The sequence below is a fragment of the Lycorma delicatula genome, chromosome 1 (genome assembly GCF_047948215.1).
Source record: "Lycorma delicatula isolate Av1 chromosome 1, ASM4794821v1, whole genome shotgun sequence".
Lineage (NCBI taxonomy): Eukaryota > Metazoa > Arthropoda > Insecta > Hemiptera > Fulgoridae > Lycorma > Lycorma delicatula.
In genome coordinates, this window is record NC_134455.1 from 110,849,151 (window position 1) to 110,861,670 (window position 12,520).

Below are 12,520 nucleotides of genomic sequence, written 5' to 3' on the forward strand. Positions count from 1 at the left end.
ACTATTTAATTTGTATATAAAAGAAACACAAAACTAAAATCAGAAAATAAAAATGTTAAACTATTGATTATTTTTTTTTTTGGATGAAACTTGGAATGCATTACAAATGAATGATTGATATAGTGGTGAAGAGATTCAATTTGAAAGTAACCAATAAGTATTAAAATATGGTATTAGGAAGACTATGAGGAGTTAGATATTAACATTGAACACAATATCAAGAGTTACAGGGTTTATTTATTTAAATTGTAAATGGTATAGTGTGGACAAAGGAAAAGTTATTAAAAACAAACTTGCAAAATTATAAGAAAAAATAAATCTGTATCATCAAATTTAGATTTTAAAAAAATATTTAAAGAAATTTGAATGGATATGTTTATCACTTTCTAGAAGTGAAATGTTGACAAAAGTGAGGCAAGAAAAATAAAGGCTTTTGAAATATGATATTAAATGAGAATGTTGAAAGCTATGTTAATAGTGTATGAAATGAAGAGATTTCAAAATTTTTTGGTGAAGAAATAAGTTACTGATAAGTCTTGTAAAAAAAATTGCAAGGTCGGTAAGGCCATTGATTAAGTCATCTAGGTTTGATGAATTTGTTTCCAGAAACATAACGCGTAAAATGATAGAATAGTTGTTTCATGCTGTAAGTTTATCAAATCTACAAAATAAGCTCGGATAATCAAATGTACAACTTCTACAATGACAATGCAGTAAGATAGCAATGTGATTACAGTAGTTTACATAAAATATAAGCTTCAGGAAAAATGCCTAAATTATAATTAAATTAATCGACTTTTCTTGTTTATTTCCTTTCTATTTTTTTTTGTCCTTTACTCTTTGCTTTTACACCTTTTTTTGATTATATGGTATATTAATTTTATAACTTTCATTATTCCACAATTTTTTAATCATTTACTTAATATTAAAAAATAAAAAAATGAAAAAAATTTAATCAGAAACAAATTATAGTCAGTAAATTTTGGTGTTCATTTGTTTTTTGATTTGAATTTAGGGAGAAGAGCTTTTGAAAGTTATTTGAATTTTTGTTACAAGCTTATTCCTTACAAGAAATCCTTCCTTACCTGATTGCCAACAGGAAATATGTCCATAAGCTATCTAAGTACTGTAACATGAAAACAAAAACAAAAATATGTAGTTACTATACTACGCCATTGTAAATAACTATAGAGGGGCTTCCTTCTTACCTGTGACACAAAAAAATCTCCCAAAAACACTTAAAATAAAATTGAACTGATCATAGACCAACAACTGGGAGAATACCAAGGGAGATTCAGAAAAGGAATGTAATGAGCAGAACAAATCTGGAAGTTTAAAATAATAATAAGGAATAGAATGACAACGCATAAAATTATGTAATTGTCTTTATAGATTTCAAAAATGCGTATGACTCAATTGATAGAATTTTCTTATTTAACATCCTACATGAAATTAGTATGGATCCTAAAACAATTGTCAATTAAACAATCCCTTACAAAAACAATATCCAAAGTAAAATTCATGCAAGAACTGTCAAAAGAATTCAGAATTAAGACACGAGTAAAACAATGAAGGAGTTTATCACAACTCTTTTTATATCATTCCAATAGAAAGTTATAATTTGTATGTAATTGTACATCAATAGTACATTTGAAAACATAATCAATCAATACATCAATAGTATGTAATAACATGTACATCAGTTGTACATTAGAGAATAGAAAATACCACCAAAAAAAGTACCACCAAAAATTGAAATGAAATGGAGGTAATCCCTGATCATTGTTTGTAATATTGTAATTTTCTCAAATAATCTCAAATTGGCAGTAGAACAAGAAAATCACATAAAAGAAATTCCGGAGATAGCAGTATTAAAATGTCATTCAAAAAGAAAGTATTCAGGACCAACATAACCCAAGTCTCTAAATATGAAATCTGGAAAGATCAATAGTCAAATGTAAATATCTGGAAAAATAATCCAAATTAATGGTGTAGATAAAGAAGGCAGTAAAACAATAATAATAAAAATGGAATTACCCTACTAACAAAAGATATTTATTAAAAAAATGAACATGATTAAATTGTGTTCTGGTTTTCTTGATTTATTTGCTTAGATGTTAAAATAATTTAACATAAAAATCATTCGCTGTTTTTCTTTTTGCAAGATAGATGATGAAAAAATATATGCCCCTTGCATAAATTGACATTTCCTTTAGAAATACTGACTTTGTCTTCTTCAGCGTCAATTCAATCTTTTATGATAATTTTTGGTTTTCATCTCATTTGAGTCTCCACTGCAGTATTTGACTTTAACGCTTATTTGACCACAATTAAACTTGCAGCTCCTGTGCGAAAGGTTTTTACTTATGCTGCAGACCTACCAAGAGCTGTTTAACTTGCTTTTTATTGGGGGTGACAGTTTTCCCTTTCAAAAAATAGAATTTTTTAATGGCAAACATCTTTTTTCTCTGTTTCATCAAAAATCAATCAGCAGATTACCTTTAGCAAACTGCCAAACAAAGCGAAGCAACATGCCAAAATGATATTTAGGACTTGATAATCTTAACAATGGAAGAAAACAGTTGATAAAGAAATGAAAGCATTTTCGTACTCTGCATTTCTGATACTCGCAGCTGTCAGAATCCAAACTGTGACCTACTGATAATAAGTCACTTCCCACTAATTGTTAGAGATTTTAATTCAACTAATATTGATGATTTATTAAAGGTAAATTGCTCTATCATCTAAAGGATCTTCAAAAACAAAATAGTGAACACTGAGGAAAGTAACAGTGTGAATGAGTACGATCTGAAGGCTACTCAGGAGTTGTTCGAGACACTGACATCTGGCCAGGTACGTCTAGACTATAACCATAAAGCATGTCTAAGAACCTACTCTGAAGTGATACCTATGTGATAAAAAAACGCATCAAAATCGGTCCAGTAGTTTTTGAGGAAAATTGTAACAGGCATACACACAAACACACACAACCTGTTACCCCAAATGCATATACCATCTCCGTTCCGTCGTGGGTAAAAACATTTTTCATAAAAATTTTTTTAAAAAAATGTTTCTTCCTTACAGAAAAATTTACATTTCCATAGAACCATCATTTATAAAACGATTGGAATTATTAAATTTTTATAATGAAATTAATTATTTTAACTGAAAAATAAAAAAATATATTTTTGAGATAATTTTAATTTAGTTCCTTAAATAACCTTTTTGCATAGTAAATTAAAAAAAAAATAAATATATTAAACAAAATATTTTCCTTGAAAAACCCTGCATTTCGGTAGAAATATTTTTTGAATTTTTATATTTTATTTATTTTGGGGAAAAATATTAACTTTTTACAAAAAATAAATATTTCTACAAGTTTCTTGCAAAGAAATACTTTTTTTTACTTGATAATAAATTTTAAAAAAAATATTGCAATAGAACCCAAAATATTACGAAAAAAACTTTATTATTGAAAAAACCATCTATCTGCATAGACGTCACATTCTTGAAAACAATTTTAATTCGTTAGATATTCGATGAATATTTTAGTTTTTAATTCAAAATTGTCTTTTTTACAAACCATTAAAAATAATTAGATCGTGGATACCGATGTTCTTTGGTGGTTGTTTCAATTAACCACATGTCTCAAGACTACGCATTTACCGGTACAGTTACATTGCGACTGATAAGTCGCTTATGACTTTAATTGTTGATACGACTATAAATAAAAGTATTTAAAAATAAAAAATCTGATGTGGACACTACATGACTTCCTTGCACGCCTATTAAATTACATACACACATTTTTAAAATGAAAAGTACATAAAATTCTATTTCTTTAATAACTTCTGATTTTTTCATATATTTAAAAAAAATTGTTTTCTTGTTACTGAATTATTATTTATCGTAAATATTTTTTTTACAATCAGAAATTAATAAATCAATATATTTAAAATAAAAAAAAGTTAAAAAAAAGTATATGAAGTCGGATTCCAACCGATATGTTGTAAGATCCTTGTAAGATCCAAATATTTTATTAATTAAAATTTTATTTGGCTATAATTCTAGAATCAATGAAAATAAGTACCACTTATGATACATCATTGAAAAGCTCTCAATGATGGTTTATTACTGCAGTTAAGAAAATGTCCAAAATCCAAATTTTTGGATAAAGTTTATGGAATTTTTTTTAGTCCAGTCGATTGCAATAAAAAGGGGAGGTGCACAACTAGATGTTATAACAATCCTAAATTCAAAATTTCAACATTGTACGGCTAATCGTTTTTGAGTTATGCGGGTTAAATACGTCCGTAAGTACAGACGTCACGCCGAAACTAGTCAAAATGCATTAAGAGATGGTCAAAATAGATATTTCCGTTGAAATCTGAAAACCAAAATTTTTCTTTATTGCAGTACTTCCTTGTACGTACAAGGAGGAAAAATATTAAAATAATTATATGTGGTAAAAATTAAAAAAATTCCTTTCGGTATAAGTTTTTTTGAAATTGTCACCTATGTGCGGGACATGTTTGTTGAGTATTTTTCGAGTGAGTTATTTTCATTATATGAATCCATATTATGACTGGTGAGTATTCGTGGCTAATCGGTTTTGGGCTGGTGAGTATTTAATAGCATTTAAAATAGCTCGCTAGAGCCTAAATAACGAAGTTGTTGAATAACCCATCTATCAAACCTACTAAGGACTTAACTTCTACTTCGACGCTCGGCCCAGCTGATCGTTGTAAACAATCCTCTAATCCCACCACTTACTCTGAGTACAAGGGAATAGTCCTCAGTATGAACGAAAAAGAAATAGTAGTGAAAATGTATCTAAGAAGATGGCCGAAGGTGATAGATTACAAACGAACTTGAACAGTCTAGGGAAGCCAATTGTTCAGAAAAGCATGTTTGTCTTACTAAACAGATGAAGAAATCAGGAAGTTACACCACAGTAGTCGAAGACAAACTTTCCTCAATAAAAATCAAGCTCCCAGAAATGTCTCGGTTCATGGAGATCTTTACTCGGTTCATGGAGATATATTTTACTCGGTTCATGGAGATCCAAGATCTCCATGAACCGAGTAAAATAAAATACGAATATATATATATATGTATATATATTTCTAAAATGCACATTTTTCTATGTAATATTTTTTCCAATAAAAAGACAATCCTGAAAGTAATTTCACCTGAAATTCTAATTCCGTTACAAGTGTCCTACTCTTTTATTAACACAATACATTTATTATTATCATAAAATCATCAGTCGCCGAAAAAATCGATTGTGGCTAGGTTACAAGTCAGAATATGGTTAATATTATTTTAAAAACTTTAATGAGTTGATGATATGTACTGTAGTTTTTTTTTTCTTTTCTACCATATTAAAATGGTGGCTAACAAATAATTAAAACCTAGGGTTATATTCATGGAACAATTTATTGCAGAATGCGTCTCCCCTAAATATTACGTTATAAATAATGTTCTGTTGTGCAGTTCATATTGACAATTTAAGCGTCCTGTATCTACAGGACAGTTATATAACATTATTTCTATAATGTAGGCAAAATCTCTCATTCAAAGTTGTTTAAATAAATAATTCACAGTGTACAATTATACTGAAGAGATTACGGGTAGTAATCAGAGAGTAACAACTAGTAAATTTTTTATCAACGCAGGAAGCGCCTGCAACTACTTGACTAGGCTATTGTTTCAATAATAATGCTTAAGCTTGGAAAAATTAATATCAGGTGACTAGCAACAACACACAGAAAAAAAGCCTCTTAAGCCGTGTGTAGATACATTCAATCAACACTCCATATGCAGTATTGTAAATGAGTTGTACAACCGAGGAGAATGTCTTACTTATTTAGGGGAAAAATTAGGATATATTGAATGCACAAAGACGACGTGAAAAATTCTAAAAACTCTCGCATTTAAATACAAAAAGTTTAATGATGTACAGCGATTTTAATAGAAAGTGGAAACATCATTTCTTATTTAGTACTCTTTCTTTGAAAAATTCACAATTCCAGAAAAGAAAAAATACCCTGGTTAATTATATAATTAGGGTAAACATTTAAACTCAATAAGAAAAACATGTGGATTACTAAAGAACTTTTAAAATGTAACTCTATTTTAAAAGGAATCTTTTTCTATTTGTTAAGGAATCTCTGTGAAATGTCAAAATATATTTTGTCTGATAACTTCCAAAACTAATGTAAAAATTACAAATTAATTACGCTAAGTTATCAATCTCAAAGGGTTATGTTGTGATAATTTAATATATAATTCAATCAATAAATCTACAACCAAGTGGGGAGTTATCAAAAGTGAAGACAAATTTGAAAATAAAATAGATATCTTCACTAAAAATCCAAAAAGACTTATATTTTCTCTATCTTATTTCCTGTTATTGTTAGATAGGATTCTAATAAATTCTTTTGCAGTATTTCAAATAACAATAATGTTGATAATTTCAAACAGGATCATTCATCTTAAATGGTTTTGTTGATGGATCAGCCTTTATTTTTTACTTATACTCTTTAAATTAAAACTTATATTTTAAACATAAAGAGTAAACATTCATTGATGATATCCCTGCCATTATTTTTAAAGAGGTAATAGATATAGTTTTTGTTTCTTTTATAGATTTAATTAATGAATCTTTCAGTAATGAAGCTATTTCCCAGCTGCCTTATATTATTTTTATTCTCCTACTGAAGAAAACATATTATCTAGTTGCAATTTCTTACGGATGAACGTAGAAAATATAAGAATGCTAGTGATGAAGAAAGTAAAAGGAACTATAGACAATTAAGAAATGCTACAAAACAGGAAGTGCAAACTAGGAAAAGAAGAGTTGATTAAAGAAAAGCATTCAGAAGTGGAAAGAGAAATGAACATTGGTAAAATAGACGGAGCATACAGGAAAGTTAAGGAAAATTTTGAGATACATAAATTAAAATCTAATTTAGATTTTAATACCGGAATACTTGTAGAATTACTGCGCAGTGCAGGTGAGGAAGCGATTGATAGATTATACAAACTAGTGTGTAATATTTATGAAAAAGGGGAAGTTCCGTCAGACTTCAAAAAAAGTGTTATAGTCATGATACCAAAGAAAGCAGGGGCAGATAAATGTGAAGAATACAGAACAATTAGTTTAACTAGTCATGCATCAAAAATCTGAACTAGAATTCTATACAGAAGAATTGAGAGGAGAGTGAAAGAAGTGTTAGGAGAAGACCAATTTGGTTTCAGGAAAAGTATAGGGACAAGGGAAGCAATTTTAGGCCTCAGATTAATAGTGGAAGAAAGATTAAAGAAAAACAAACCAACATACTTGGCATTTATAGATCTAGAAAAGGCATTCGATAACGTAGACTGGAATGAAATGTTCAGCATTTAAAAGAATTAGGGTTCAAATACAGAGATAGAAGAACAATTGCTAACATTTGCAGGAACCAAACAGCAACAATAATAATGGAAGAACATAAGAAAGAAGCCGTAATAAGAAAGGGAGCCCAACAAGGATGTTCCCTATTCCTGTTGCTTTTTAATCTTTACATGGAACTAGCAGTTAATGATGTTAAAAGAACAATTTAGATTCAGAGTAACAGTACAAGGTGAAAAGATAAAGATGCCACGATTTTCTGATGATATAGTAATTCTAGCTGAGAGTAAAAAGGATTAAGAAGAAACAATGAATGGCATAGATGAAGTCCTTCGCAAGAACTATCGCATGAAAATAAACAAATACAAAACAAAAGTAATGAAATGTAGTAGAAATAACAAAGATGGACCACTGAATGTGAAAATAGGAGAAGAAAAGTTTATGGAGGTAGAAGAATTTTGTTATTTGGGAAGTAGAATTACTAAAGATGGACGAAGCAGGAGTGATATAAAATGCCGAATAGCACAAGCGAAATGAGCCTTCAGTCAGAAATATAATTTGTTTACATCAAAAATTAATTTAAATATCAGGAAAAGATTTTTGAAAGTATATGTTTGGATTGTCGCTTTATATGGAAGTGAAACTTGGACAATCGGAGTATCTGAGAAAAAAAGATTAGAAGCTTTTGAAATGTGGTGCTACAGGAGAATGTTAAAAATCAGATAGGTGGATAAAGTGACAAATGAAGAGGTGTTGCGGAAAATAGATGAAGAAAGAAGCATTTGGAAAAATATAGCTAAAAGAAGAGAGAGACTTATGGGCCACATACTAAGGCATCCTGGAATGCCTTAGTAAGTTTGGAAGGACAGGTAGTAGGAAAAAATTGTGTAGGCAGGCCATGTTTGGAATATGTAAAACAAATTGTTAGGGATGTAGGATGTAGGGGGTATACCGAAATGAAATGACTACCACTAGATAGGGAATCTTGGAGAGCTGCATCAGACCAGTCAAATGACTGAAGACAAAAAAAAAGTATTTCATTTATTTATTTTAATATTATTTCATGTTTTTATTTTAAATGTTTTTATAAATTTTAACCTCATCAATTTTTTATCTTATAATTAAATAGATATTTTGCAATGCTACACTGATTAAGACTTTACTATGGTTTACCTTGATCCATCCAAGCATAAATTCTGGGGCAGCTCCTATTTTCATCTATGAAATAGCATACCTACTTAATCCTGACATTATTCAATGATTCTATTATTATGTACCAATCAAAGAAATTATTTTATTTTATTTATTGCATAAACAGAATCACACAAAATATACATCTAGCAAGATTGCGAAGGTAGTACTGGTATCTGAATGCCTATGAGCAAAGGTTTTTGATTAATAATTTGTCATGTATTAGTGCTAAAATGGTTTTATAGAAGACACTAAGTTAATACTTCAATTGAAGAGTTCTGGTGACTGCCTAGATCAAATTAAGGGTAAATTCTTTAAAGAGTGATTTGTCCTTTTGCTAAGAAAATAGGAGGATTGTTATATATTTGTGATGGATAGTGCAAGCCACCATTCAATCTACCCAAGTAGAAAAATAATGAAAAACATCATGTAGAAAATGGAGTGTGAATATAACATTTATTATTACACGGGCACATTAACCTGTGTTATTTGATGATTCATCTTGTAGTTTGAAAAGACTGATTTAAAAATTGAAAAGTCATTTCATAATCTAATTAGTGATGAAAAAATGTATATAGATGCAATGCAATCAGTTGACACATTTAGATGATTATCTTAATTTATTTTTTCATTTGGATTAATTTTAACTTAATTATCATTCATATTTTTATTACACTGATTAATAGTCTTATAATATTATACCTATTTTGCAATTCTAGCACACAATCGATTAATGTCAAATTATTATTTGACAAATTCTTATCAATTATTCCCAAATGATAACATATAAATTCCATAAAAAAAAATATTTATATACATTGCTGCTATTCATTATAAAAAAATCTGTCTTTAATGTTTATGTAATACTAAACTAATTAACTGAATTTCTTACTTCTTTTATGATATTGATTTTTGAGTTTTGGTAAAAAATAATGGCAGGTCGAGGGCGTACAAACAGGTATAACATATATTTATTATATATTAAAGTTAACAACAGTTCCACCTCTGTTCACAGTTAATCGCAGTTCAGAATTAAATTAATTATAAAAAAATGAATTTCATCAAAAAATAAAATGGGACTTTTTTTTATCATAGAATCAAACCTAAGAGCAATGTTTTTCTTGGTTAATCATTTTTTCTTAGCTAGTGTAGTTGAAGATATTTCTAGTGATTCCTATTAGTAGAGGCTATGCATTTAACTTTGTTGAGTAAGAGACAGTATCTTTAATTAGTAATAGTGTAAATATATAATTCCTCAACAGGCATTAGTCTGTGACATTACCTGATTTGAAATACAGGTCTTTGATGGGTGTATATGTCTGCCATTGCAACATTCTTTCTAAGGACTATGGTGGACATATATTTCATCTGTAACTTATCAAATACTCTGCTCAACATAGGTAATCCAAATGTTATTTATTACACGAAGCAATTGCTGTACCTCTTCAGATTTTGCAGTTGTGAAAACTCAAGATTTACTCAGTGACTTTTATAAGTTTTTTCTAATTAGATTTAGTATGAATCCAGAAAATATGATAAATTCACTATACTTCTAGTAAAAAAAAATCTCAGCATTAAATAGATGCCCATTATTAATTTAAAACAATCATGTAAAAATGAGAAGTATTCAGCTTAATCTGTTGTGTAGCTGCAGCAGTCTTTCTTATGACATTATATAAGACATTATATACTAGAGTCATCAATCATAGTTGTTTTCTCTGTGTGATGATTTTCTAGTCATGTCTCATGTTTTTATAGTCTGTGTGAATAATTTTTAATAAGCTCCCCTACGTAGGTATAAAATGTGAATAATCAAAAATTGGGAAAAAATATTAATTCTGACATATTTAAAAAATAGCTGTCGATAAGTATTATATTAAAATATTGGGAATTTTATATTTGGTAACATATTGGGAAAAGAACATCATACATTTTCATCGATGAAATATTTAATAACTTTATTTTATTACTTTTTAAAAGAGCTTCTTTTTAGTTTGTGATTTAGAAAAGATATTTTTAGTGTTTCCTATTAGTAAATGCTGTGTTTTTAACTTTGATGAGTAATAAACAGTATCTTAAATTAGTAACAGAAGGATAACTACAAGTACGTAGTTGTACTACAACTATATACTAGAACTACGTTTACATAATATTTTTATACGTTTATTTATACTTATGAATTTTCTACTATTATTATTTTATTATTTTTTTTTTTTTGCGGGCATCGACTGCTAAAGTCATTAGCTCTTGTCACATTCTTAAAAAAGAAAAAGGATAGTATCACCAGCAGGGTCGTCATATGTAAGGGTGTAAAAGACCCTTACATTTTTATTTAAAAGCACAAAGTAGACTTAACATTAATCTAAAACAATAAACAAAAACAACACTTATGGGGTGCAAAGGGCCCCAATCTTAAAAATATGAGAAAATATCACAAAGAAACATAAATGGAAAATACCTGTCTTTACAATACCATTATCTCCTTCTACCTATCTCATTTATTAATTAGTTTAAGCACCCTCTGGGCCACCAGAACCGCCGTAAAGCAGCATATATCAGTCGCCTCAGGAAACCATGGCAGGACTCCCTCCTATAAACAGTAGATTGAACATTGTACTTCATAGCTAATGAATATTTAATAATTGTGTTAAGCTTAGTGTTTTATTTTCCTTAAAGACAGAAGATTTTTATAAAAAAAAGATTAGATTAGTGTTTAATCAGCTTCTTTCAAGTCTGATTTAAACTTGAAGTCAAAATATTTGAAGAATAAAAATTCAAGTAGAGGAGTGGGTAAGGGAATCTCACCAAATGAGTAAACAAGTGAAACTGACAAGCAGTGGTTGTCAGGTGGTGGAGTTTAGGATAAAGTTTTACCAAAATGCAGGGTTAAGTTATAATAGCTTAGCTTGATGAGGATGGCATTTAATGAACATCATAGTGACTCTGAATAGTGCTTGGAACCCCACACTCTTTATCTGCATTCATGAAAACATATTCATGGCAAAATATTTAAAGAATAAAAATCCAAGTAGTGGGCTGCATAAGGAAATTTTACAATTTGAATAACCAAGTGAAACTGAGAAGCAGTTAATAAGTGAGAAGTGCACTGCTGCAGGATTTGGCTGGCATTTTGGTCTCCACTTCAGAACATTCACTTGATCTAGTGAATTCACATTCTTTATGTGCATTCATGAGAAAGACTTGGGAAAGACTTGTATATCAACAAATTAATATGTGATACTGCCTTTTTATTAAAACAATATATAGAGTGTACAAAAAAGAATATCAGGGTTTTAAAGCTCTTTAACATCATACAACATTGACTTACAGTAATGAATCACAGATAAAATAAAAGTCTCTTACAGTTTTTCCCTACAAGTTTTCAATGGGACCACCTTTCTTCATGCAGTACTATTCTAACCTATAGTAGAGTTCTTTCCATACTTTAACTAGTTAGTAATGGAAGCAACATCCGCTTCAATACTGTGCCTTAAACCGGGTAGATCGGTAAGTTTTAAATGGAGTAATCTTGTTTATGGGAGGCACACACACATGATTCTTCAAAAACCACAAAGTAAAAATCAAAAAGGGTTAGATTGGGTGACCTTGGAAGCCACCTTAAAAAAGCACTGTCATCAGTTCCGTGCTGACCGATCCAGCGGTCAAGGAAAACTTCATTCAAACGACCTGTATAGTTACACCAGCGAGGCGGACCATCTTGTTGCTAAAAAGAATTCTCTGGTCATCTCGCAGTTATGAAAAGAACCATGTACACAGTATATCCAAATAAGCAACTCTTCACCACTGAGCTATTCGGGATAGACAACTATAATTTAAAAAGAAATAAACTTTCTATCGTTAGTGTTTTTAAAATTTTGTCAATTATTACAAAAATTATTTCAAAAAAAGAAAATAATTTTATTTAGTGTCAAC

The 12,520-nt window shown here is 29.3% G+C and overlaps 1 long non-coding RNA gene across 1 annotated transcript in view; it reads right to left on the reverse strand.

Moving 5' to 3' along the window:
* Window positions 1-12,520, reverse strand: part of LOC142321111 (uncharacterized) — a 66,880-nt gene that overhangs the window by 36,968 nt on the left and 17,392 nt on the right. The window contains exon 2 of the long non-coding RNA XR_012755586.1: window positions 11,046-11,177. This is a non-coding gene — a long non-coding RNA (uncharacterized LOC142321111). The remainder of the gene's footprint in view (window positions 1-11,045; window positions 11,178-12,520) is intronic.